The sequence below is a fragment of the Arvicanthis niloticus genome, chromosome 14 (assembly GCF_011762505.2).
Source record: "Arvicanthis niloticus isolate mArvNil1 chromosome 14, mArvNil1.pat.X, whole genome shotgun sequence".
In the NCBI taxonomy this organism is placed as follows: Eukaryota; Metazoa; Chordata; class Mammalia; order Rodentia; family Muridae; genus Arvicanthis; species Arvicanthis niloticus.
In genome coordinates this window covers 39,263,108-39,289,449 of record NC_047671.1, presented here as the reverse complement: position 1 = coordinate 39,289,449, position 26,342 = coordinate 39,263,108, and positions in this window count along the sequence as shown.

The following is a 26,342-nucleotide window of genomic DNA, read 5'->3' as shown; positions in this document are numbered from 1 at the left end:
TTATCATGTGTAAAAGCACTCTTTGATCAGCAAAAAGCAATATGGAAAGAAGAATAGCTGTCAAGTTTGAAACACTGACATGCTTATTACAGAACAATATTTATTTTTGGAAAATGAATGCTCAGCTTTCCATAGGTATGCTGCTTTTGTAAGAGTGCTTCCTGTTCTACACTGAAAAATAAAGTCTGGTATAAGCTTATGCCAACATATTAGGAGGAAGCAGAAGGACCTCCTGAAAGAAGAATCTAATCTCTCGTGCATACCCCCAAATGAAAAGACAATTCCAAATGGGTAGTGTCTATATGTAGGTAGACAAAGAACAACACTGTTATGATGTTAAAAATAACCATACAGATCTTTGAGGTTCTCATCTTCACAGGAGTTAGGCAAACAGAAACCTAGTACATATGTAGCTACAAGCTCTAAAGACCACAGTGAGGTTAACTGTAAGTGAAAACAAAACTTGCTGGAACTTCAATTTCCACTACTGACTAGAACTGTACACTGCCACCTACAGCAAGGTCATTGTGCTTGGTTCTCAAAGCCACATATTCAATTCAACTCCTTTTGACAAGTGTGCCTAATAGCACATACCTAACAGGCATCACAGATACATTTTCAGAAAGTCTACTTCCAAAAGACTCTAAAGCTTTGATTATAGAATTTTTTAGACATACATTCAAGGCAGTGAGTATGGATGATGGCTTGTTTTCGAGCTTTCATGAGGTCAGTGGCATTCTTTCAATTACTCAGAGAGCCCTTATGAACATATTTTATCAGTAGGCTGCACTGGCAACACAACAAACAGAAGGAGTTTCTGCCTTTGCTGGACCACAGGCTAGCAATGAAGACAGAGAGCACAGTGAAAAGCTTGAGAGCCAAAGACCAAGGTGATGCCTTGGTACAGTCCAGTAAATTGAGGCGATGGAAATTTTATCACAGGGAACAAATGCAGAAATCTACCCAGAGTTCTGCACATGAAAAATTCCGCTGGCGTTCTCATCAATCACTATTCCCACCTTCTGCTACAATCGAGGCGTCTTTGTGATTTTCCAAAAATTCAGACGTTCTCCCGACATCCTCAGTGCATAGCCTATTGTACACAGCAGCAATTTTTACTTTCTTTTATGTCTTAGAATGACTTGGATTCATTTCTAGGAACTCTATTGTCATTATTTTTCTTCCTTTACTTTTTCTATCTCTAATTTTCTACACTCTATTGTATTGATCCCTGTTTTTTATAATCTTTTTTTCCACTCTACTGATTTATAAATTGTTTACTGTATCATATCTGCAATTAACTTTAAATTTCAACATTCAAAACTGACTTACACAAGAAATCACATCAATATCTCTACTCTTATTCTCTTATTCCAAACCAAATGATACAAAATTTTACTTTACAATAATATTGACCACATATAAACTTTTTCTCTCTCATATTAACAGTCCTTCTCTTTAATTTTTAAAACTGTTTAATCTATAATTTTATTACCATATCATTTTAAGGAATAAATAAATTAGTAAAACCATGTAGGAAAGAGAATTTACTGCTTTATATATACTACCAGAACTCTTCATGGGTTCTAAGGAGGTAACAACATACTTTCATATTATGTTAGGTACAAAGAAAAAGGTACAAAGAAAAAGACATTACAAAGAAAATTCATCTAATATTGGCCCCAGCATGTACAATTATGTGCCTTTTAAGTAGCAACTAAAACTCTTCTAATTTTTCAGTTGCTATTTCTAAAATTACATCAGCAAATTTACATATGAAAAATGAGGAAGCAAAAGCAACAAAGTTTGTGAATAAAAATCTTAGTTAGTCAACGTCTGGCAAAAAGCAGAGAAGAGTCAGATAGTCCCAGTTCATTGTCATTACATGAAAAGCAACATTATGCAAAACCATAGTGTCTATTTTATCAAGCTCTCAGGACATAACATTCAAAGAAGTTAGTGAGAAAGGCTAGATGACTGAAAATGGTTCATGATAGCTTTTAGACAGCTATTAGTCAAATAAGCTCTATTGAATGACATTGGAAAATTTTAAACTTATTTTTATTTTAATTACATGTATATGTGAGTGTGTGTGTGTGTGTGTGTGTGTGTGTGTGTGTGTGTTAGTATATGCTCATGATTGTAGATGTCCTTGGGTGTCAGAAGAGGATGTTGGACACTCTGAAGCTAAAGTTACAGGAGTTTGTAAACTATCTGATAATGTGGGTGCTGGTAATTGAACTTTGCTTTACTCTAAGGACACCAAGTGTTCTTAAATGCTCGAGACATCTCTTAAGACCTGGAAGACATTTTCAAACTGGAAGACTTATTAAAGTCTAAAATAATTCTTAACAATTCATCTTATAATACCAATTACTTGAAAACTGTGATACTATTACTACTGTGACTACCACATCTGTCATGCAAGCATACATTTAGGTGCTACCCATAAGCTAAGCTTTTGTTTGACATAGCCAAGACATAAACTGAATCTTGTAAGAGCAATAACTAATTATGAAATAATTTATGCAAATATATATAAATTGTAATTAGCATTCTATTTAGAATTATTTTATGGTAAATATAATTTAAAAGTTTGAAACATAACCAATAAACATTTGAACACATCAGTTATACTTTTAGCTATTGTGTGAGAAAGTATACATCCAAATAATATTCAATGGGTCAGATGTGGTAAGTGATATAAAATAATAGTTTTCATTTAATTGAACTTAAAATGGAGATGACAGAGGATAAATTAGCATAGAATGAGTGATGAAATATGCTACTTAAGATGCTTAAGCATCTCTGAGGAAAATCTCAATTCATGATTCCTTTCATGTATGAATTAGAATCAATCATCAACAGTATTTACCAAGATTTTATAAAATAAAGAACATTCAACTCTAAGAAAACCATCAGAGGTGCAGAGCATTTATACGCTAAATGTTATTTTTATATCTTTTGTTATTTACCATAAACAATTATTTAGCTCTGTAGCAAGAAGGATTTTCTTTTTAATTAATAGATCACACTCTCCTGTTATTAGATGATTTTATGGTATGAAAATAGAGTTATCCTGCACAGATTCCTCTAATCAAGTCACAGATATTTATTGGGTTCCTCTTTTCTACTTAAAATATACAATCACATGGCAGATGGTTCACTATAAATGAAAACTTTGATATGTGAGGAATATACAAAAATGTTTAAATATCCCTGAGTTACTAATATTTTCTTTCTTTTAAAAGAGAAATGAATGATATTTTGATATTAATAACCAGTCAAGTATTCCCATACATATCTACTATAAGATGACTTAGAGATGTCACAGAGAAGCTGTATCCTGTGCTTTGTTTACAGGATCAGATACTAAATAGGAAATTGACATACAAGCCAAATCTTTTTGAGTTTTTCCTTGGGCTTGATTACGGCACTGAACTGTAACTAGAATTTGGTTCAAACATTGATGCAAAATGCCCAGTTTTAAGAATAAACAAAAATCAGTCTTCAAGATGTATTGTAGCTTGCTACCACAAGAAATGGACTGTAACTATATAAACATGAAAAAACAAACAGAGATTTGTATTCTGAAGATCAAATGGCACCTAAAATATGGGCACCGTCTGGTGATACTCATTACCAATGAGAAGCTATTCATTCTGACCAAAGATCAAGGAGGGAAAAATGAAAAGATTCATTCAGATTATATTAGAGGCTTCAATGGCCTATGGACACCCAGGTAAACTCCAAAAACAGCCAGTAAAGTTTTGATAAGAAAACTTAACAAAGAAAAATTTAACGCGGCCCCTGCTGCTATCATCTAGCAAAATTTAGTCAGAGGCTACCTCATAAAGAATAACAGAAGGTTACAAGTTCATAGAGATAGTCAAAGTAAATGGTCTTCTATAAAGTTAACTGGAAAGGCCCTTAAGAGGTGTTTGTCAAAGTTCAAATGATTTGGGTCTGATTTTAACTGTGGTGCAGCTTGAGTTTAGCCCAGCATGCCATGAAAAAGCACAGTAAGAGCAATGACAGTCTATTCTACTGCCATTTGTCACAGCAATTATTACTGTAAGCTGGTGTGGGTGCGTAGTGGTTGAGAAAAGAAGTTAAATAGCACCAGAGCAGAGTTCACAGCCATCAAAAAGAGATCCAGAGAAGAGGTCCAGGAGACAATATTTAAAAGATTATGTCCAGATATGACTAGATGTAAAAGATATTTTTCCATGGGAAGATGGCATGTTCGGAGTGGTGTTTTAGACAAACATGAGAAAAAAATAAAGTTGTTGTGAACCAGGGTTGAAAATATTCCATTGTAGCTGTCTATACTTGTACGGTAGAGCAATTGCAAAGAAGCAGATAGACCAGGAAAGAAGTCGGGCCTGTGGAAAATTTTTTTTCCAATGATTATCAAAGAGTGATCTACAGAGATAGGAAAGGTGTGACGGAAAAGAAGAGGGGCTCAGGGTGTATCACATACAGAGATGAAGAGAAACATTAAGAAAGAAGTGCTATTGAGGCTGAAGATACAGTATTTTAACATGCACAGTGTGGTATCAGTGGATAGCAACTGTTATGATGCAGAAGAGGGCATGCATTGAAGAAGGAGCTTTAGATTCAGCATGGAAGTTATCTCTAGTGGTCTGTCAAGAGTTATGCTCTGTGAAATAGGGGATAAACTAAGGGACATAACTCAAAGACGATCTACTGTTTTAAAATATATATTGAAAGAAATGAGATTCGACTATGTCAGGACAGGTGAAGGTGCATGCCACAAGCCTGAGCACTGTACTAAGATGCACTAGTGGAAAACAGAGTCATCAGTATGAATGGGTGATACATTAAGGAAATAAATCAATGAGCTTCCCTTGGAGTAGTTTAACCAAGAGTGAGCCAAAGTTTAAATTCTTTACATTTCTCCCTGTGTCTTCTCTCTGTGCCATTTATGGCTTCTGGACTGCCTGTAATCTTTCTATTATATGAGACTCAATATGTGTCCACCTGTGCCTGCTTGAATGTTATCTTGTCTGTGTGTGCCCCTGTGTCCATCCATGTCCCTAACAAAAGGTTTTTGCTGTGTTTATTGGACATCACAGAAAGCATTACACGGGGAAAGGATAAAGGATGCATTAGAGAAGTCCTTAGGAGAATTTTACAAGCGCATGAACTTTACTGGTTCCAACTGATCCCCTAATAGACCAGGTAATGAACAGCTGATATCAAACAATGTCTGCTGCTTTCAAAGTTTATGACAGACATTTGCTTTATAAGGTTGCTTTCAATCTGTTTTCTGTTTTCCGAATTTAATACCAAATCATCCATGCATGTGCATACACAGACACACACACACACACACACACACACACAGAGAGAGAGAGAGAGAGAGAGAGAGAGAGAGAGACAGAGAGAGAGAGAGAGACAGAGAGAGAGAGACAGAGAGAGAAATGCATTGCTCTCTGGATCAGGGACATGGAAGTGTACATGGTTAAATATTACAGTCATGCATTAACTTAGATTTTAAAAGTTGATTGCATGGGAAATCCAAGACAAGTAAGGTTGGTTCGTACATAGATCTCTTAAAAGCAATTTAAATAAAAAGACCGAGTATACTATAGGATAATTGTCTTAACGATTCTTGAGATACATTATTAATTCTAGCTGTTACATCATCAAAATATCTAGGCTCTTAGAATATAAGAGATACTTTCATAATTATATACCACTCTTAACTAACAACCTGAGTTCCATCCATGGGACCCATAAGATGGGAGAAAATAGACTCATGTAAATTTCCCCTGGTTTACAGATCACACAAAGTGGGTTTTTTTTAATAGTGGCAAAAAATGCAGAAAAAAATAAACCTACCCTCATAGAATTATTGTTACACTGAGAGTTAGATTTGAAAACTTGAGTATGTCAAGGCATATGTAGACAAAGTTATAATTCATACTTCTCTTCTAAGTGGAATGAGAAAAATTATAGTGCTAGTATGGTGATAAGTATTAGTAACTTACAGTGTAATTGTGGCAGCAATTTATGAAAAATGAGGTGTATAACAATGCACTGTCTTTTTTTATATACCTTCAGTAGTATATGACTAAGTGGTTATAATACACCTTCAATAGTATATGAATAAGTGGTTGTATAGCAAAGGGCTTAGTCTTTTATGAAAATCTGCTTTTATTCCCCATGTTGAGATGGCCAGGCAAGACTTCCAGACTGTAAAGGCACTGTCAGGAGTCTTTTTTCTAGGAGAATATTAGCAAACACAAAAAGGGATGTGTATCTACAGAACACAAATGAACAGCGACAACTAGATTTGAGGTCTAACAAGCTCAGAGTCACATTATACATATAGAATCCAGTCTACAAATTAGGGACATAGACTTAGAGAAAATAGTATCTGTGTATTTTGTAGAGAGAAATTTGTTTTCAATTCAAGAAAGAATAGACTTCTTAAAGACAATATCTCAGAGCTGGTGTGTTTTCTTGCCTACTGATGAGTCTTTGAGTTATTTTCTATTGCTCTCACAGATGACCCTGAAAATTAGGGGCTTGAAAGAATTGAACTCCATTTTGGAGATCTAAAACACAGAGTGTAGACAGTGCTTTCTGGACAGTTCACCTCTACTCTATAAAGGATCTTCTGGGTAAGCTGAACTAGGGCCAAGGGATAAATTCAGAGGTAATTTGGTGTTGGTTATGTGCAATCTCCTTGATAATTGTTACTTTGTGCCTACATTGTTCTGTGTAAACTTGTCTATGTAGAAGCTGTGGGTTTTCTCCTATCCAGTTTACAAATTCAAGTGTTCAGAGAGAGAAAGTATAAATCAGCTGTCTCTGTGGTCTGGAAATAGATCCACCAATCATCAGAATTTTATTGGCCAGCAGAGTTAAACAGCCTGAATACAAGGGGCAAAAAACTGCAGCTTCTTGATGGGAGGTATTCCAAAGCATCATGGTCTCTATCAACCTAGCATGGTTTGGTTTGGGTTTATTTCTACATTTCTCTAACAATAAGAGACAAATGTCTATCTCTGTATCAATAATTTTCATAAATCTATCATTCTTTGGGGAATAAAAATACTTATTTATTTGATCAGCCACCATCACACCCCCACCTTAGGTGGGTGTGTGTTCTTTTTGGACAAAGAAGGGGTTGATTTTAGAAAACAAAAAGTCGACCAAATATCATGAAAGAGGTGCAAATTTCTGAAGAGATCTACCAGTTGCATGTTTAATCAGTCTTCCCCCAGGAAGTCTCAATGGGCTGCAGACACCCTCCACTGTGCATCTGGCTTCATTTGCAGCCTTGTGGTCCTATCTCCAGCATAATTCCTGACGTTAGTGATGCTTCCCAAGGATCTCATGTCTGCTGAAGCCATCCAATCACATTACGTTGATAATTGTATCAGAATATTTAACCAAGCAGATCCTCTTGGTGTTTTGATAGATTGAACTGCATAAATAAAAGTATTTATTCAAAGAGTATTCAAAGAGGCAAGTTTGTTTCCAGATTTTCCTTGGAGATGGCAGTTAGCATATGACCCTCTGCTATTATATTTTGGGATATGCATTCTGCATTTGCTAAATGTGTTTGGAGTCTTAAATCAGGAAACAACACACTCTTTGCCAAGTATTTTTTCTTTAGCAGAATCAGCAAATCCACCTCTTTCAAGTAGCAGGAGGCAGCATCTCCTTGCTGTTTTTTTTATTATTATTATTCTTTAATGAACCAAGTCCAAATTTGCAAAATGTTGAGTCCTGTGTTGTCAGTTGTATACGCTGAGATTTGTAACCCTAAACTCGTGCCAGGGATTCTGTTTTGCTATCAGCAAACACGGGCAGACACATTTGCAAATTCTTCAAGTTTTCCCAAGCCAATCTGTTAGAAGAATGAGAATCATCATTACGGAGACTTAGCCTGCAATTTATGTGCCATGCCATAGTAATCTCCTTATTTATTCTGATTGAAGGCAATCACGATTCTGTTTAATACTTGGAGTTGGTGGAAGTAAGCCAAACCTAGACTAAATGTAGAGGCCAGAAAGTCAGGCACCAGGGAGGCTTCAGGGCAAATGTCTGTGTCTGCTGGGTTAAGCTAATCTTCCACAAGCATTCAAAACCTAAGACTTCATTCTACCCAGCTGAGTGAGCTTTATCTTAATCCAGTGTAGGAAGCACAGTTTATTTGATACTTTCAAAATAATCGCCTGGCCAGATTATAAAATTATGATGGTGCAAGGAATACTTTCCATGTTGTTTTTTTTTTTTTTTTTTTTTTTTGTGTTCAAATCCATATTTGTTATCACTAGAAGCTAGAGAAACTTCTCTGCTCTGAATGAAGTCAGGAAGTCAGGGAACTTCTATAAACGGATATAAATTAGTGATTGTTTTGAGTTGTCTTCTATCTGTATATTGATTAAGTCTGTCAAAATTATAAATATTTAACATTTTCTTTGTTTGATTCAGTTTGGTAAATTCAGATGGTCACAGCTTGATTTTTTAACAGTACTTTAAATAACTTTATGATGACATAAGAATGTATCTAGAACTTCAAGTTATTGATGGAGGCTACTGCAAACTTGACCTGCTAATGCACATGGACAAATTTGTACTTAGCATAAAAAATGATTCTCAGTTGAGGCTATCATGAATAAAAAACAATTTTATCCTCATATAATCTATATATGTAGGTATTACTATCTGATCTTGTGGTTTATGTAAATATTATTTTTCTTTAAAAAGCTATATCTTTAGTATGAACACAAATGCCACTGGAATAAAGGCAGCTCTCCAAAATTAGTGCACTTTTCTTGTCAAGAGTCTGGCAAAATACTGAAAAGATATAGCCAGGGAGAGGCCCTTAGATATTGAATTTGTCAGAAGTTGGAGATATGTTAGTTGAGAAAACATTTTCAAAGGAACCTTTGGGATTCTTGTCTTTTTATTACCTTGTATACTTGACAATTGTTCCTTGTGTTCTGGATAAATGATTTTAAAAGGCGTTTAGTGGCATAAATTGTCTTGTCTACATTTGACAGAGCCATCAAAAAATAGAATAAATGTCTGACTTCTTTCCTTTCTTTTATATGTATTTCCATCACTTTATATATTGGAATTAAGCTCCTAGGTACAAGATACCAGATACCACACTCTCTGTATAATATGTCTCATTTTGACTGAGACCACCTTGCTTGCTAACCAGCTATAGCTATTTTAAGGATCATACAATATATCCTCACATGTAGGTCACACACAATATAACCTACCTTTGCTGAGTTTATTTGGACGAACCTTAGAGTATGCAGATTTGAGAAAAATCCAAGTCTTCGAAGGTACAATGAGTAATGTTAGCAGAAATTGCCAGAGGTTTGTATTCTGTATCTCTGACAACATTTTAATAACTACTGACTGAAACTACCTTTAACTTTTCACCTCAATTAGGTAGAAGACACTTAGCAGTATCCTTGACTACTAAGAGTCTACATCTTTTACAGAATTTGAAGTTCTTGAAAAGTAGTCTTATGGTCTAATCACATACTGATACTCACGACCAGGAAGAATCAACATCACAAAGGACAATATACAAAGGATTTTGGTTACATAATACTGCTAAGGAGGAGCAGCCTTGGTCAGGAAGCCTGAGGCAGAGATGGATTCTGGAAGAGTTTTAAAACTAAAAAAATAATGTAAACATACACACACACACACACACACACACACACACACACACACACACAAGCATATCACCACAAAAGAAAAAAAACTGCTTAGGGATCTAGAAAGCAAAGGAACACTTTTCAAATTCAAGCAAAAAAAAAAAAAAAGACAGTTTGATAGGATTATTAAAGTAAGTATTCTAAAAGTTCTTAAACTCTAAGATTGTCAGGAGTGAGTGTGCATGCTTTCCAGCCGTATCAGACGCAGAAGTACGATGTATGATCACTGTACTGGTTCTCCTGCCCTCTCTTTCACTTTCATCCCTTAAGCAACCAGTCTATTCATAAGGCTGAGAACCATAACTTCCACTTTCATAAGCTAACATACTTCCTAACTGCATTCTAAATATTTGTCTTTATACCCACAGGAAATACTTCATTAAAGAAATTTCTCTTTGTAATAGACTATTATAGGAAACCGGGATCAATCAAAATCCAGAGTTGTGGAGACTACTACATAATATATATATATATATATATATATATATATATATATATATATATATATATATCACTACTATACCTAAGGCTCAAAGATCATTGTGGGAAAGGAGGTAGAAGAATTGTAAAGGCCAGCCAATCAGGGAGTTTCTGTGAGATCATGTCCATTAGTACTGTCAAAAGCTGTATCTGTAAAATCTTGCCAACACGACTGACCGACCATAAGCTTAACAGGCTGACATCATCAGATATGTTAAAGTGGATGGGGAATGTTTACAAGGTGTCATCATACATAAACAACTACATGTAACTAAGCAGCGTTTAGACTGGGAGAAATAGTCATCTCTAGAGGAAAGAGCACTATTTGGTTATCCAATACCAAATGATCAACCATAAAAACATGCATGCAAGTGATACTATACAGATTGAGCATGTAATATCCATGTAATTATAGATATGTAGATATGTATTTTTATGTAAATATATGTATGTACATAACAACATTTAATGAGCAAAGTGTCATATGAATTTGAAAGAGAGCGAGGAAATATATGGGAGGCCTGGGAGAGCAATATAAAGAGGTATATGATTTAATTACATTATTACCTAAAAAAATAAGAAAGAGATCATTTTAAAGATTATCTCATATTTATAAAGTCAAAAAATAATCTTAATTTTTAAAATTTCTGCTGTGTTCCAATTCACTTGCTTACAAGACACTGGCTTCATTAGCTTGAGCTTGTTGGTGCTCAGTTTTGAAACACTCACATTCATAACCCATTTTAATGAAAAAAATCTTGTTTGTTTTAAGCTACAATCAGAACCACAACAATGACATCAACATTTCCCAGGTTTCTGTCTCTTTTCTTTTCTATGCCTTCTTCCCAGCACTGTATTGAAGAGATTGCATGTGCATTTTCCCCAGGACAGAGAAGCAGGGAGCCATGTCTTCCCTACTCAATATCCTCTTCTGTTGATGAGCCAAGCATGAAAGCATGGAAGCTACAGCATGCTCACTTGAAAATCAGGAGAGTGATGGAATCCATGCTCTGATGTTGGCTACTTTTTTCTAAGTGACTTCTCTTTCCATGAACAGAGATGGCATTCTCTCTCTCTCTCTCTCTCTCTCTCTCTCTCTCTCTCTCTCTCTCTCTCTCTCTTTCATGCACACACGCAAACACAGAGAGAGGAATGGCATATATATATATATATATATATATATATATATATATATATATATATATATATATATTGACCTGTATACTTTAACCTATATTTTATTTTTTCCATATTTGTCCTCTAGACACTGTCACTAATGGTACAAACACTCTGGGTGGAGCTGCACAACCACCTTGCTGCCTAGAACACTCAGATTAGAAACAAAGCATGAAAATGTCTCTATAGATGTTTTCTGGGCCCCATTTCAAACCATATTTGCTCTATTAAATTTCAAGGCTACTGATTTACCAGCAAAATTTTGGGAAGTTTAAAATTATATATGCACATCAATATATTATTTGGGGTCTAATGATGGCTATTTTAGAACAGCCAGGTTTTGTTTCTTCTTCCTACAGAAGGTAAAGATATAAATGATCACCCAGTATATTACTTGAGAGATAGAGTCAAAGAAAAACATTTAGTGAATGCTGTTTATACATATTAAAATATAGATTGGGTAAAGAATTTGAGGAGAACTATGATTGAATTGCTATATCCAAAAAGATGAGAAATTCTCATGGCCCAAGAAAGAGGACAATTTCTGTGGAAATCTAGGGGATTTAGGAATACCCTGGCTTCACTTCCAAAGTATATGACATTAGGTCGTCACATTAAATAAATGGTTAGGATAGCAGATGCATGCCACATGACCAACACATAAAATCTTTTTGCATATTCTTAAAAGTCTATAACTTTCATGTAAAACCTGAAAGTTCCTTCAGTCACTTGTCTACAAAAATGCCTGCTGAGGGGGGTTTACAGAGAAAAAGAGAACAAAATAAAGAAAGCAAAACAAACAAAAAGAGCAGAGTTTTCATGAAAAGTCTCTAGATTGGAAATAACAGAGTCAACTGCATGAGATGCCCTGCCCTTGACTAGTGCACATACTGCCCTCAAATACACACAAACAGGGCAAAAGACTTTCCAACAATTGCTTTATCGGTGTTGAAAGCAATCTACTCTTTTTTTCTTTTCATAATAGTATATACTTGCTAATGGAAGGTAAGCTACCATTTAGTATTCATTAGATTAAATTGTATACAATTAAGAAAGTACAATGAGGTTAAGCTTCACTGGCTGGTGGGTAGTGAACTTTATGCTCTAAACTGGTCCCAAGGCATGCAATGGAAGTCTCCAGAAACCTCTTTCATCAGTTGAGCTGGTAGTGTTTTAACATTCAATTGCTCTGGATCTTTACCCTCACATAGCACTGTCGCAAATGTAGCCATGTAGGTGAAAATACTAGGAAATAAAGTCTAAGCTGGTTTGGCAGTAGTACAAGTTTGCGAGTACATAAATGTGATAATATCAAGCAGTTTTTTTATGAGTTCTACAAAATTCTTGAAGCAGGGTTTTATTTCCCTGGCTTCTATGCATTTTTCTTATTTTGTGATAAGTAGAGGAGTAGAAGAGTGGAGAAACCTATTGATTCTAGTTGAAGAAGCCACTATCATTCTGGAAACGATTTCCTATTGTCAGAGTTGTAAGTGCAAACATTGAGGAAATGTTCAACCTATTTTGAAACAAGTGTCCCTTCTACTCTTTGCCACCAGCTTAAAGAAAAATGGCCTTTGAATGAATTGCTTAAGACATGCTATCTATTTCTGAAATTAGTAGAAAGGGACTGTTTCAAGATTCATTTAAATCATCTGTTTACTGCCACAGAAAATACAAAGCAATGTATTATGCCTTTTTCTTTCTAAACAAATAAAATCTATGGTAAGACTGTTCCATTTTGCAATGCAAAACCTTGCTATCAGATCTTTATAAAGCAGTATGCAAATGTCATGCTTACAGAAGATCTTCATCTGCAATCTAATATTTTCATTTAAAATGAGCTTGCTAGAAGTTCTCAGGGTTCATTATCCCTATGTCTTTATTTTCATTCAAATTATTGTGTTAACATTATCCTCTTTATTAGAATACCATTCATCTGAGAATATTAAAGATCTCTGATACAAAACCCCCAACCTCCCTGCAAAACAGATTGGTCCAGGCTAACATAGAGTGCAGTTTGGAGAAGTCAAAAACAATGTAGGGGCTAAGCTCCCAGTCTCCATATCAAACAGCAGAATGGTTCTGCCCTCTTTCCAACAGCTTAACTATTTTCAAAGTAAAGATTCCAGGAGCCACATAACACTAACTATTATAAGTAGGTGTTTGCTATGATACACTTTGATGAAAGAAAAAAATAGCCTTAAACTAAAGGCTTCATTGCAAAGACAACTGTCAATAGCATTCATTATATGAACTCAGCTAACAAATTTGCCACTCAAGTGTGAGTTATTAAGATTGTGGTACGTGATACAAAATGTAAACTCTCCAGAGTGTTTGCCATAATTTTTCCAGCTTTATTAGGTAAAGAGTTATGAAGAAGGCAGTGCCTCTCAAATTCATGGATCCATGATATTCTTGCTTCTTGTGGTCTAGTGTGCTTAGTACATGTCTAAGACTGAAGGAAGATGTATGTCAGAGAGTAGCATAATACACAATTATTTCCTTCAACTGAATATAGCAAATGCATTCAGTGTCCCTTTAAGCTTTGATAACAGAACATTAGTCCATATATGGATAGGATAAATGTACTATAACACATCAACATTTAGAATGCTCTGCACTACCTGAAGATACTAGTAAAAACTGTTAGGTAAATATATGTTCACAAAAATGACACTTATCAATTTGTGTTTTCACATTTTACACTGTAGAACACCATAATGCCATAGTCTTACTGATTAAAGAAAAGTCCTATCCCACATGTGCGTGCATACATGGCACACACACACACACACACACACACACACACACACACACACACTGTGTCATGCTAAGAGGTAAGGCTGCAAGTAAAGATAATAAAAAGATGCAACACAATATATCACATGTAAGTGTGTTCCTCTGCCTGATTTCTGAAGTAAAAAGGAGTCCAACGTCACAGAAGGAAATCTATGAAAACCTACAAAGATAATGCTTCAATTGCTGTTCCTCAAAATACTATACTCTTGTTCCTTTCTGGTTTTGCCGTAACCTGCAAATGCTCAACCATGCTGCCTTCAGTTGACAGATTTAAGTCATTTCATATTAAGGAAGATGAGGAGTTACAAGGAATCATATTGAATATAGTCTACAACCATAAAAACAATTAATATTTCCATGAGTTTTTTTTTTAAGCTCATTATTATAAACCTATTGAAGGTCCCAAAGGCCAGCACAAGGCTAAAAACAGTGAGGAATCTCAAAGTAAAGTGTCCATAATAACAAAAAGTAATAGATTCTGTCTATTGTTGCTTTAGGCCCTAGAAGAATTTACTAATTCTCTGTATTGGCTTTCTGTCTCTGCTCATAACTATTCTAATGCAACTTACTTTGTGAATGACAATCGATTGCAATCTAACCAAACATGTCTTGCTCTGACATTTCTAAACCCACAGCTGCAGGAACAGATAAATATGGCACAATATCTGTTATCTCAGAATGTGAAAGGAATGGTTGCTTCTGCTTACTAAAGCTCATAGAGTATTAAAATTTTTAAAAAGCATGATAGAACTATCCCTGAGAGGAAAAGAGAGTAACAGTGTAATATGAAACCATTGTATTGCCTCACGTTAGGCTTTATTATGGCCACATGCAACATGGTATATAGCAGGTGAAAATCTGATGAAACTGAATTACATTTCCTTCAACTTACATATTTGGAAAATGAGGAAAAGTCTGTTAATGCACAAATAACAATGCAAACGTCTATTAACAATCCAAATGAAGATGAAATGATTGAACTCCTATCAAGTGGTTCAAGAAATTCTCAGTCATTGGTCATCAGATGTGTTTTTAAAATGTAACCATTAAGTATTTCCAAATGAGCCATCCTTTCAATAGTTTCAAGGACCAGAGAATTATATTAAACAGATAAATGCCTCTCATCATAGTTTCTGTTTATTCTATACCTGATTTAATTTTCACCAATCAGTTTGCTTTACTCAGGATGCTTTGACTTGCCTTAGAGAAGGCAATGTATCATGAGAAAATTTTACATTGAGAGGACATAGGACACCAGTGCCACCAAAACAAAGACAAGGATTTTCAGGTCCTAAGCAGAAAAATAAAGAAACTCACCTAAACACCTCTCTCTGAGAGTGCCTCACTTAGAGTCAATGTTTTCAGGAATATAACCAGAACTAGGAGATTGGGAAGATGGACACAACTTAGACTTCCAGGGAACATCTGGCAATGTTTACTCAATTGTTAATATTCAGGAGCAGGGCTTATCCCTGTCATCTCATGGGCACAGTCGAGGAACATGATGAAATATTCTCAAGGCACAGGAGAACCCCTTCCCTGAAACAAAGAATTACCTAGAACAAACTCAAGAGTGTTGGGTTTAAAAAGACCTACATTAGCATCACAACAGTACATGATCTCCAACCAGTTAGTGCTTCTCTGTCCTTCCTATAGCTTTTTGCTACCTACACTGAGGTTTTCTTCAAAGGCAGTGGTTGTCCACATTTACATCAATGACATCAGTCATCTGAGTTTCTATAAGTTTCCATCACTTTTACAATCTGAACCTTCACAATGACCTCCTGTGTAGGCAGTTTGAAGTCACTGACCCAGATGCGCATTTAATGACCTTAGGTAGCTAGGAAAGCTGTAACAAAAGAACAGACGAACAGACTGTGCAGCTTCCACAAAAGTATCTTTCCTCTTATATTTCTCACAGAAAAGAAGTCCAAGGTTACAGAGCTAGGCAAGTCCTTTTCTGGAGAACATACTATTCCTGCGTTGTAAGCAAACTCCTTTCCTAGAAGAACAGTGGTTTTCAACCTCTAGGGCATGACCCTTGGAGAGCAGTTAAACAATCCTTCTCAGAGGGATCGGATCACATATCAGATATCTTATATGTCAGATATTTACATTTCAATTCATAAAAGCAAAATTCCAGCAATGAAAACATTTTATGGTTGGGGGAACCATGAGGTTCCTCACAACATGAGGAATTGCATGAAAGGGTCACAACAGTAAGATAGTTGAGACCACTGCTATAAGAGTCTTTGCTCTGTGCTAAGTGAAAGAATTGGAGAACAGTCTGAAGTCTCCTGTTTCTATAAGGATGCCAGTACTCATGAATGAAGGCCTCGTCGCTTCTCGGCCTTTTGGCTAAGATCAAGTGTAGTGTGAATGAAGGCCTCTTCTTGGTGACCTCATTGAACCTTAATCACCAATACACTTGGTCAGGGCTCCAAGTGTAATCTCCTTGGAAGCTCGGTCTTCAATACAGGACCTTTTCTGGGAATCACAATTCAGTTCTTTTGTGAGGTCAGCATCTGATCTCTTAGCAGGAAGGAGTTTCCTTTAGCAAGAGCTTGGTAAAGTGATGCTAGCTTTGGCTGTCACTGACTGTATCACCTATGTGTTTGAAAACTATTGGACATATTGGCTATTTGGACCCTCAGCCAAGATTCATAACACCTTTGTTGAAGGACACTACCTCTTCTGGTTTGAGGAGGTTTGTCCTCATTTATCTGGAAGGTGAAAGACAACAACTAACTACTTGTATTTCTAAATCTGTCTAGATTGCTACATCCACTCAACTGACAGATTGAGTACTATGCTCTGCCACCCAATAACCTTTGGGACTCTCAATGTACTCAGCTCAGAATTCAGTACTCAAACCCACTCTCAGATACCAGCATGACAACTGTCCCCTTGATTCGTGTAAGTGCCCCTCCATTGAGTAACATTTATCCCATGACAGATACAGGACATACGGGTCTCATCCTGGGATTTTACTTCGAGGATCCACCCAAAACCTTTGTTTGGCTGCAGCCTTGGCATTAATGTTTCAGAAGGCAACATTGGTTTTCATGTGATTCAAGACTGTTCCCTCCCTAGAGTAATCTCTAGGAAACATTCTGCATGCAAATCTTTATGTCAGAGCCCCGGTCTCTAGGAGCTAACCTGCAGCTTTGGATTTGCTAGATAACCACATACTTACATTGCAAAGAGCATGTATTTTATTCGACAATGATACCTATTATATATAAAAATAGGTAGTTCTCATGACAGTGAAGATGAAATTGGGATTTAGACTTTCATTGTTAAATGAAATGTGTTCAACCCAAATGAGTGCTTTCTTTTTCCTTGTATGTGCAAAGGATTTTAATAGTAGGCTATATTTACTCCCCTTCCTCTCACAGATTCAGTGTACTGATGATTATTTGCTTGCTGGATGCAAGCATAGAAGGCTGTAATTTTGCTAACAGCCTTTTCTGTTTCTGTTTTTTTTTTTTTTCCTTCCTTTCTCTCATTTTTTTTTTTTTTTTGACAAAGCCTAAATTGATGGGCTCCAAAGCTAACTTATAGGCTCTGTAATGTGATATAGCCCTCCATTTGATTATCAGCACTATCTCAAGTAGAGGAAGCAAAATCACCATGTATTCAATTAGTTATTGATTCTTGACACACCAGACTCAGAGGGTCACTCCAGAGAGTAGTGAGGAAAAAAAAAAAAAAAAAAAAAAAAAAAAAAACAGTGAGCCAGGGGTTTTAAGAAGCTTGGCACTGTTGAGACATTTCGTGATAGATCACCCGAAATGGTCCATGTCCAACATCAGAACTAGGCTGCTTTGACAGGAGGTCAGGATAAATCAGTGTATGTGGCAGTGGCATAAACAAATCAATTTTTAAAGAAAGAAACCAAATGAGCTTTCAAGAATGTCTTAGAAGTACTCTGTGGATTTAGATAACAGAGACTGTATTTTTTCCCTAGGGTCTTCCAAGTTAAGAGATAGAAGACCAATTTAGGATAATACCATCCCCCCCCCAACATTATTCATGTCTTGTCATTGATACTTTGTTACTCTTATTAGTAATTGGCAGAACTGAGGGATACAAAGAACCACAAACACTTTATGATTCAAGCTCTTACTAACATGAAATATAAATCACAAATGTTAGTCAATGTGACAGTGGGAGGGTTTATCATTCTGTCACTTTTGCTAATTATTACCAGGTGTAACAGCCACTATTGAGTGCCAAAGAGACAAACTCCAATTAAATCTCACCCAGTGTCCCAGCCCTTCTGTTTCAAGTCTACAAACTACAGTGTCACACACATCTGCTGTGCCCCCAGACCACTAAAGGAGGGGTCTATTAAGCTCTGCATCAATGATAGGAAAATTCAACTTATCATTTAACAGAACTTCTGCTAACTTATCAGAAACCCTTAGGTTTGTTACAAACACAGCTTCCTCTCCTGTGACTGCCCTTGCTCAGCACTCAGTAAGAAAATATATATACAAGGGAAGGCAGAAAGGGTACCTAAGTTGCTGCCAATCCACACCCCTAGGCTTTTGGCATCTCGAAAACAGGTGAGCATTAATTAGTGAGGTCACTTGTTGATACTACCAGGCATTATGTTCTTTACAGAAAAAAAGTAACTGCCACTCTGCATGCCTGCTTGCCAAAGCAGCTCAATCAAGCCCTCAGTAGGGTGAAGGTCTTCTCCCAGGGCCATTCATTATAGACTGCTTGCTCCCCTGATTGTGCAGCCATTGTGCATATGCTAAGTGACTGAGCTCCTCAACTCTTTCCTTTCTCTATCAAAGGAGAGAAAGTGGGTTTGAGACATCATTTTCAAAACCTACAAATCACTCTTGAGAAAAGCCATCAGATCATGTCTACAAAGAATCTGGACATTTGAATTCAGGCCTAATCTATTGTGTTTGATACTTGCGAGATCAAATTATTTCCACTCTTTTGGAGGGATAATTCTTTGTAAGTGTCCTAGCAGGTAAGATCAGACAGACTAGTACAGTGCAAGCATTGCTTTATCGAAGAGTAGGCTTCTTAAATCTTTCATTAAGTAAAATTTCAAATAATAACAAAGTGTATGACACATAGAATTCTGCCTGGAAACCTGAAGTTTGGATCAAGTGTGGTTTTAGAAAAGATGAGGACCTGTCCAAGTAGCCCCATGCTCATGGTGGTGCAAAAGACTGAAAATTTTACAACCCAGGAACACTTTAGCTACACAAAACACCTGAGACCTATGTTAATAAAATATGCTGTGCAGTTTGGTTACCCAAAAATATTTGTAGTTCTAAGGATATCAGACTTCAGGGTAGAAATCAGTGAATTTGTGAGGTTTTTATGAATAGATGTTGCTTTAGCCAGCAGCATATATGTTGTCCATATAAGGTAGGAAGAAAGATTTTTTTTTTTTAATCCCAACTTCAAGCCATGTTATAGGTTTAAACAGTTATGTGAAAACAAAACGACTGGGACATTTGTGTTCACATTGAAATTAACAACAGTTCTTAAGTGGAAACAGTTTTGCCATGTGCATGTTCGGTGAATGTTAAGCCCACATTACATCTCAGAAATGAAACACCTTGGACATTTCTGAAGTTAACATTTTTTACTAAGGCCATAGCCTGGGTTTGTTTGACATTTTGAGAGTGAAAATACTCCTTTGAATAAAGGATTTAAAATCATGCCAGACACGGAGTGAGACATCCAGGATGTGGAAGGTAGAAACAATAAAATATATAACTTACGGAGAAGGTAGAGAGGAAATTAGGCCAGTTTCCAACAATGTTTCAGGTGAATATCTGCTGGAAGCTACTCATAATTTACTTGGAGCTCACACCAAGACTAGCCAGTGGAGATGTGCTCTTGTTACTTGGTAACATTTTCCAACAGTCCTCTTAATGGTTCCCTAGAGTGTCTTCCTGATTACTCTCAAACTGAATGTTTTGTGGATTTTTCAGTTTTCTCAACCTTTTTCGGTAGTTTCAGCTATCTTCCTTACCAGACAAATTGACTTTGTAATTCAGAAAATATGGAAATAATGATGGAGTCTATATATTTGTCCACCCAATCTATATTATTCCTACATCCACTTGTCCTGTACATCATCATCCTCTTTTATAATGAAGGATCCTCTACTCTTTTCTAAGCTACAGCACTCAATAAAATATAGGGGACCTGTCACCTCTCTACCTCGGGGGAATTTATACTATTCATATGCATTTGCCTCCTTACGTTAGTTTCTGATCGTTCTGAAGTTAGCCTCAATGTTAGCAAAAAATTCAACTCAGCTCATATATGTTCTTTGTTATTCAAGATTAAAGGTTTGCAAACTCAAAAGAGCTTGACAGTAAAACATGTTTTCTCTATTCTTGTAATTTGGAAATTAAGTAAGAATAAAAGTAAAGGAATAACATGTGCATTAACCTGAAAATTTGGAAACAGCACACGCACGCACACACCCTGCCAGAAAGGGAGTGGATGACAAAATTTAACAAACACAATGAAAAACATTTCTTTTTAATTTATACTTCAGATCCTCGTCTTTCCATCCTCTGTTTAGAGTCGACCTTCCTCCATTTCCTTCCAGAATGACTCCCCTTTGGTTTGGCCAATAGATATTGATGCAAATGGTTGCTCTTCCTTATTCTAATAAATCTTAAGGGTTTCCTTTTGTTCTGATTGCTTTTTCCTTTGTTAGTGGTCTTTCTCTATTACTTCAGTTGATTTTAGCTTTTGATTGACATCAATTTACCTTTATTTATAAGGTACAATAGAAGGCATTATACTACCTGACTTCAAAATATTTTAGAAAAACATAGTAATTAAAAAACAACATACCACCGTTTAAAAAGCCTATGTAGAGAAGCTGAAGAGGTATCTCAGCACTTGAGAGCATTTGCTATTCTTGATCACCTCTCAGCCTTTTGGTTAAGATCAAGTGTAGCAATTGCTACTCTTGCAGACAGATGACTCTGGTTCAGTTCCCAGATATGACACCTTCTTCTGGCTAGCTTAGGCACTGCACGCAGGAGGTGCACTTGTACACATGCAGTAAAATGTTCACATGCATTTACAAATAAAATAAATTAAAAATGACAAAAATATCATGAAGACAAAAGGAACAGAACAATGAAAAATAGCTCTACAAATTTATACTCAGCTGATTTCTGACAAGGGCGACCAGGGCACAAAAGGCTGCATGGATACTTCCTACAGTACATATTCTAGAAAAAAGAAAAAAAAAACCTATACAAATGTAAAATGAACTAACCTCTATCACAAGAGTCAAGTAGGGTAAGACCCAAAAGTATGATAACACTACAAAGACACAGGGAACCATTCAGGACTTAGTTTACTGGTTTTTAACCAGCGGCAGTTCCTTTCTCTATGCATTTCACAATGACTAGAGATATTTTGCTTTGCCATGTCTTAGGTGTTACAGGAATCTAGAAAAAAAAGGAACAGAGATTCCATTAAATACCTTTCATTTTACAAATCCTTGTCCTTAAAAAATGTCAACCATGTTAAAGTTGAAAAACTCTGATCCATGGCCTCTGCCTAAAATATCACATAGGCTTAGTGCTGACATGTTTTTATAGCTTTACTCTCAACTTTGCACTCATACTCACATAGTCAATCATTCTACACATAAAATTGAAATAATAGTCTCTCCATATTTGTATGATCAATTTGCATGATCAATATATTTTCAAATAAATGATATAACTATTGTTTGGCATCCCACATGGGTGTCTTGATTATCATTTGTGCCAAACCCATCTATTTCTCAAATCATATTCAATTTTCTTTCCTGTAGTTCTATGTGAACACTGGGCCCTTCTCATTTGCATTAGGGGATGTGTTACTTTATGGCACTAAATTAGTAGAAGATTTACAACCAGTATAGAAAGCAAATATACTCTTTATATGTCATTTTACAGCTTTGGTACGATTCATCATTCATTTTCAATCATTGTAATAAACATATATTATATAATAAGCTTTTCAATAATTAGGCAATTCCACTGATTCTTCTATGACGATTTTCCCTAGAACCAGCAATAGTACACACACATACACTGGCCCTTCTGTGGTTAATGTTGCCCTGCCTCTTCATACTGTGAGCTTCTTGGTGTCTTAAGAGTCTACAAATTTCATGAGAATAAGTGCAAGCTGATAAACTAGATGGTCAAACACATTAGACATAGACCGGAAACAACCTATATTGTACATATGTAAGGGAATGCCACAGTGCTACCAAACTGACACTTCCTTAGCTGAGCATTAAGGAATTTCTGACAGCCTTCGATGTCTGTCTTACACTTCTCATGAGACCCTTCACCATCAGTGTGGAATATTGTATTTTTCCACTTATTTGAAGTACAACTTTATCTACAAAAACCTCTCATATTTATTAAATCAGAAAAAAAAAAGGCTATAGTGCCCTGTGCTCTCACTCTTTTTGATCTTTTTCTGAGAGAAGAAACTACTGTGACCACTTCAGCAGCAGGAAGTAAAAATTGTGAAAGGGCATTGCCAATGAATTCCTTTCTCATGGGCGGTTTGACTATCATTCTAGAAATTGTCCTTGTAGAATCAACTGATAAGTATTGGAAAATAGGAAATCGGGAACGGTGAGGACAATAAACTTGTATCTTCCTTCATTTGCTGCACTATGGACAGTTACACGTACAGTAATATTTGAGCCACTCTTTCATTCAAGCCAGGGACCTTAACCACTCATGCCATAATGGTCTATTGTACTTGGGAATTAAATTCAATTTACAGACACAAGCGTTCCTTGTTATCTCAATCTAGTTCAATAGTGAAGTCGGGTTGAAAATCAATTTTTGAATAACTGAACACTTTGTTTTATTGCTTTCTATGTGAAAAATGATGCCTTCTCAGCCCATTCCAAAATCCTAATTTTGCCCCAATACCACTAGACACCCTTAATCATGCCCATAACTCCGTCAGAATCCTTTCACCTTATTTAATACGTCAATTATCTTATTATTCAATATTTAAACACATGAAAAGGAGATTTGTGCCTGATATGAATCAAAGTCCTGTGTAAGGGTGCAAACATAGGACATTGTATACTAATTACATTTTGATTTGACAAGTAAAAAATAAAGACTTTGAGACTTCTGGAAGTTCACCTGAGTTTAATGCCTGGTAAAGCAGAGAAAAACCATCTACAAAGAGAGGTAATGCCACATGAGATGTAATTTTCATGAAAAGAAATTAGTATGAGATTTTTTTTTAAACCAAACCCTAACCAAGTTTAGAGTAAAATAGTATAAGATATCAGCAATCATTTGATTCTTTGATTTCATCCATCCCAGTTACATTTTGCCTTGCAAATAGGAACAATGTTAGCTTCCTACCTCCTTCTTGTGTCCTGTGCATCTTTCTCCTGTTGAGGTCTGGCCTACTTTTTTTTTTTCTTGTAGTTTCAGAGAACCTCATCCTCTAGTCTCTAGACAACCCAAATTCTAGGCAGGTTTTATACCTAATAATTATTCAAACAATCCCTAACAACAGAACCATAGGTGTGTATATTATAGAAATAGTTCCATGGATTAATCCATGCACCATTGTCAGAAAGTTTATGTACCCATGTCAGAGAAATATTCAATTTGTTTTCCCAATTTAAAATGTGTACAGACAGAACCCTGATTTTCTAAGTTTTTCCATCCCACCCAAACTCTGAGGATTCTAACAGGGTGATTAGAAAACACTCACAATATTACATTGACATCATATACATGAGAATCATAACTTACCAGTTTTAGAATCTACCCCAATCAATTCCATCTCATCCTCTGTTAACAGAATAAGACTGGGTCAATGTTAAATAACCATGGAATTTTCACATATAGTACAAAATGTTTTCATACTATATTACACAGATTATCTTTGTCAGACAAATTAAACATCACTTGCTGTTCCCCTCAGAAACACTTAATATATCCTCATAGTTTTCATTTCCCTTCTCATTTGTTTATTAAATTTCTCGAAATTTCTTCTTATCTATAATTTTCTTTTCAAGATATAGAAAGCTAGGAAATGATGCTTAGTAGAAGAGTTCTCATTATGCATTTTCTATAATGTATATGGAGTATCAAGCTAGAGAATGATGTTCAATGGGTTTCTCGTTATGAATTTGTATATGGAGGTCCAATGCCCTTCAGAACTAAGGTACTGATCTTAGTTAAACAATAACATGTTTTTACTGCCTTCCACAGGCATGCCTGTTCTCATTGTCAGGCTGGTACAGAGCTCAGCAGAGCCTTTAATTGGCTGGAGCCTAGAACTATGCACTCACAGAGGCTGAAAAGCTACTGGTAAAAACAATTCTGAATCCATCTCTAATGCTGAGTTGATTTGTTGTTTTTTAATTTATTTATTTGTAAATTAGCTTCAGTGTGTCAAATCATCTAGATATGATATTCTAAGGTATGCAGAGAGATTTACAGACAGAAACAGAATAAAAGAGAAATTTCAAGGAAGCATAGTAAATGTTCATCTACTTGAAAGAAATAAATCTAAGGTGCGGGAAAATAAACCAGTGGCTGTTTATTATTCGTAGAGAAACTTTCAAGTTAGGGTGGATTCTTCCCAGAAGTCTCTGTGGGCATATGCACTTCACAGTAACGGCTGCTAATGTGACCTGCTGCTGGTTTATACAATGCAATTTGTTCTCTGTCATGTAATTCGCATGTTTTTCTTAATCTTTAAAACTTTGTGACTGCTGGCCTGTATTATATTTAATCAGATGACTCTTGCACTTAAAACTGAATTAGCAAATGTGGAGGTAGTGATATGACTCAGAGGGTAAAGGTGCTTGCTGCCAAGTGGACTGCCTGAGTTTGATCCCTCGGTTCAACATGGTGGAATTGGAGAACCTTACAAGTTGTCCTCTGACCTCCACATGAGCTTGATAGCATATGAACATGCATTTGTACACATGCACACACAAAGCTATTTGTGCAATAATAAATAAAATTATTTTGTTTATAAATAATTAACAAGTTCTTTATAGTTAGGGGAGATAAGCCAAAATTGAGTGATTGGACTCAAACTATTTCATATTATAACTCTGTATCCTCTGTAAGCAATCATGAAATGAAGTTTATCTTTTGGTACTGTTTCCTTTAATTTATATTACAATTCACTGGTATTGTCTTATTCATTTAAGCTATTTTAGAGCATATGAATCACACTATGAATTATAGTTATAAATATGCAAAATTTCAATATACATGTGAGTTTAATATATAATTATCATAAAATATCATCTGTCTACCTACATTCAGAACCGTTTCAGAATACAGACTTCAACCACTGTGCGCTGAGTCATTTTGCCAATATGTCATTTCAAGTTGCCTGACAAAGGCTGGGGTATGAACTGTGAGGTTTGTGGGGGTTACACCGAGATCGATCCCTTTGCTGTTCTTATTAAATTTTCAGAAGGGGAAAATAATGCTCTTTGCCATGACTTTGTTCTTCACTGTGCGATTGTGAAGTTATTATGTACTCCAGACTCACACAGAAAATTAGTCTCAGTAACTGTAACAGTGACTGCCTTTCACTGGGCACTGGTGCTTCTTAAGATGCTTTAAACACAAAAGTTCAGCTTCTTAAAGTAGCTGAAATAAATATGAAAATATTTCTAATTAAATAATTTGTCTTGATACAGCTAGTCAGTCAAGGTTATGTCCATTTAAAAACATAACATCAGGTCTGTGGACCTCAATATAAATGTCTGTCTTTATGCCAAACTGTGTCTTATATACCAATTATGTTTTTTTGCTTTCAAATGAAAACCATATATATTTAGACAGAGATAATAAAGCTGATTTTATCATAAGAACCAATAGAAACACACCAAGCGAAAAAAATTAGTTTCAAAATGTATAATGCTACTATCATCATTATTGATACTCTATAAAATATTGATTGAACTTTAGCATCAATATTAGTAAAACATTGAGAGTGACTTAGGTAATGCTTCTAGGGTTTTTGAGTTCATGTGGAGTTCTCCAATTATCCATGGAATAATTTTAAGTCAGGTGTCTTAGTCAGACTTTGGTCACTGTGATTTATTTGCTCACAGTTTTACCAGATTCAGTCCACTGTTTC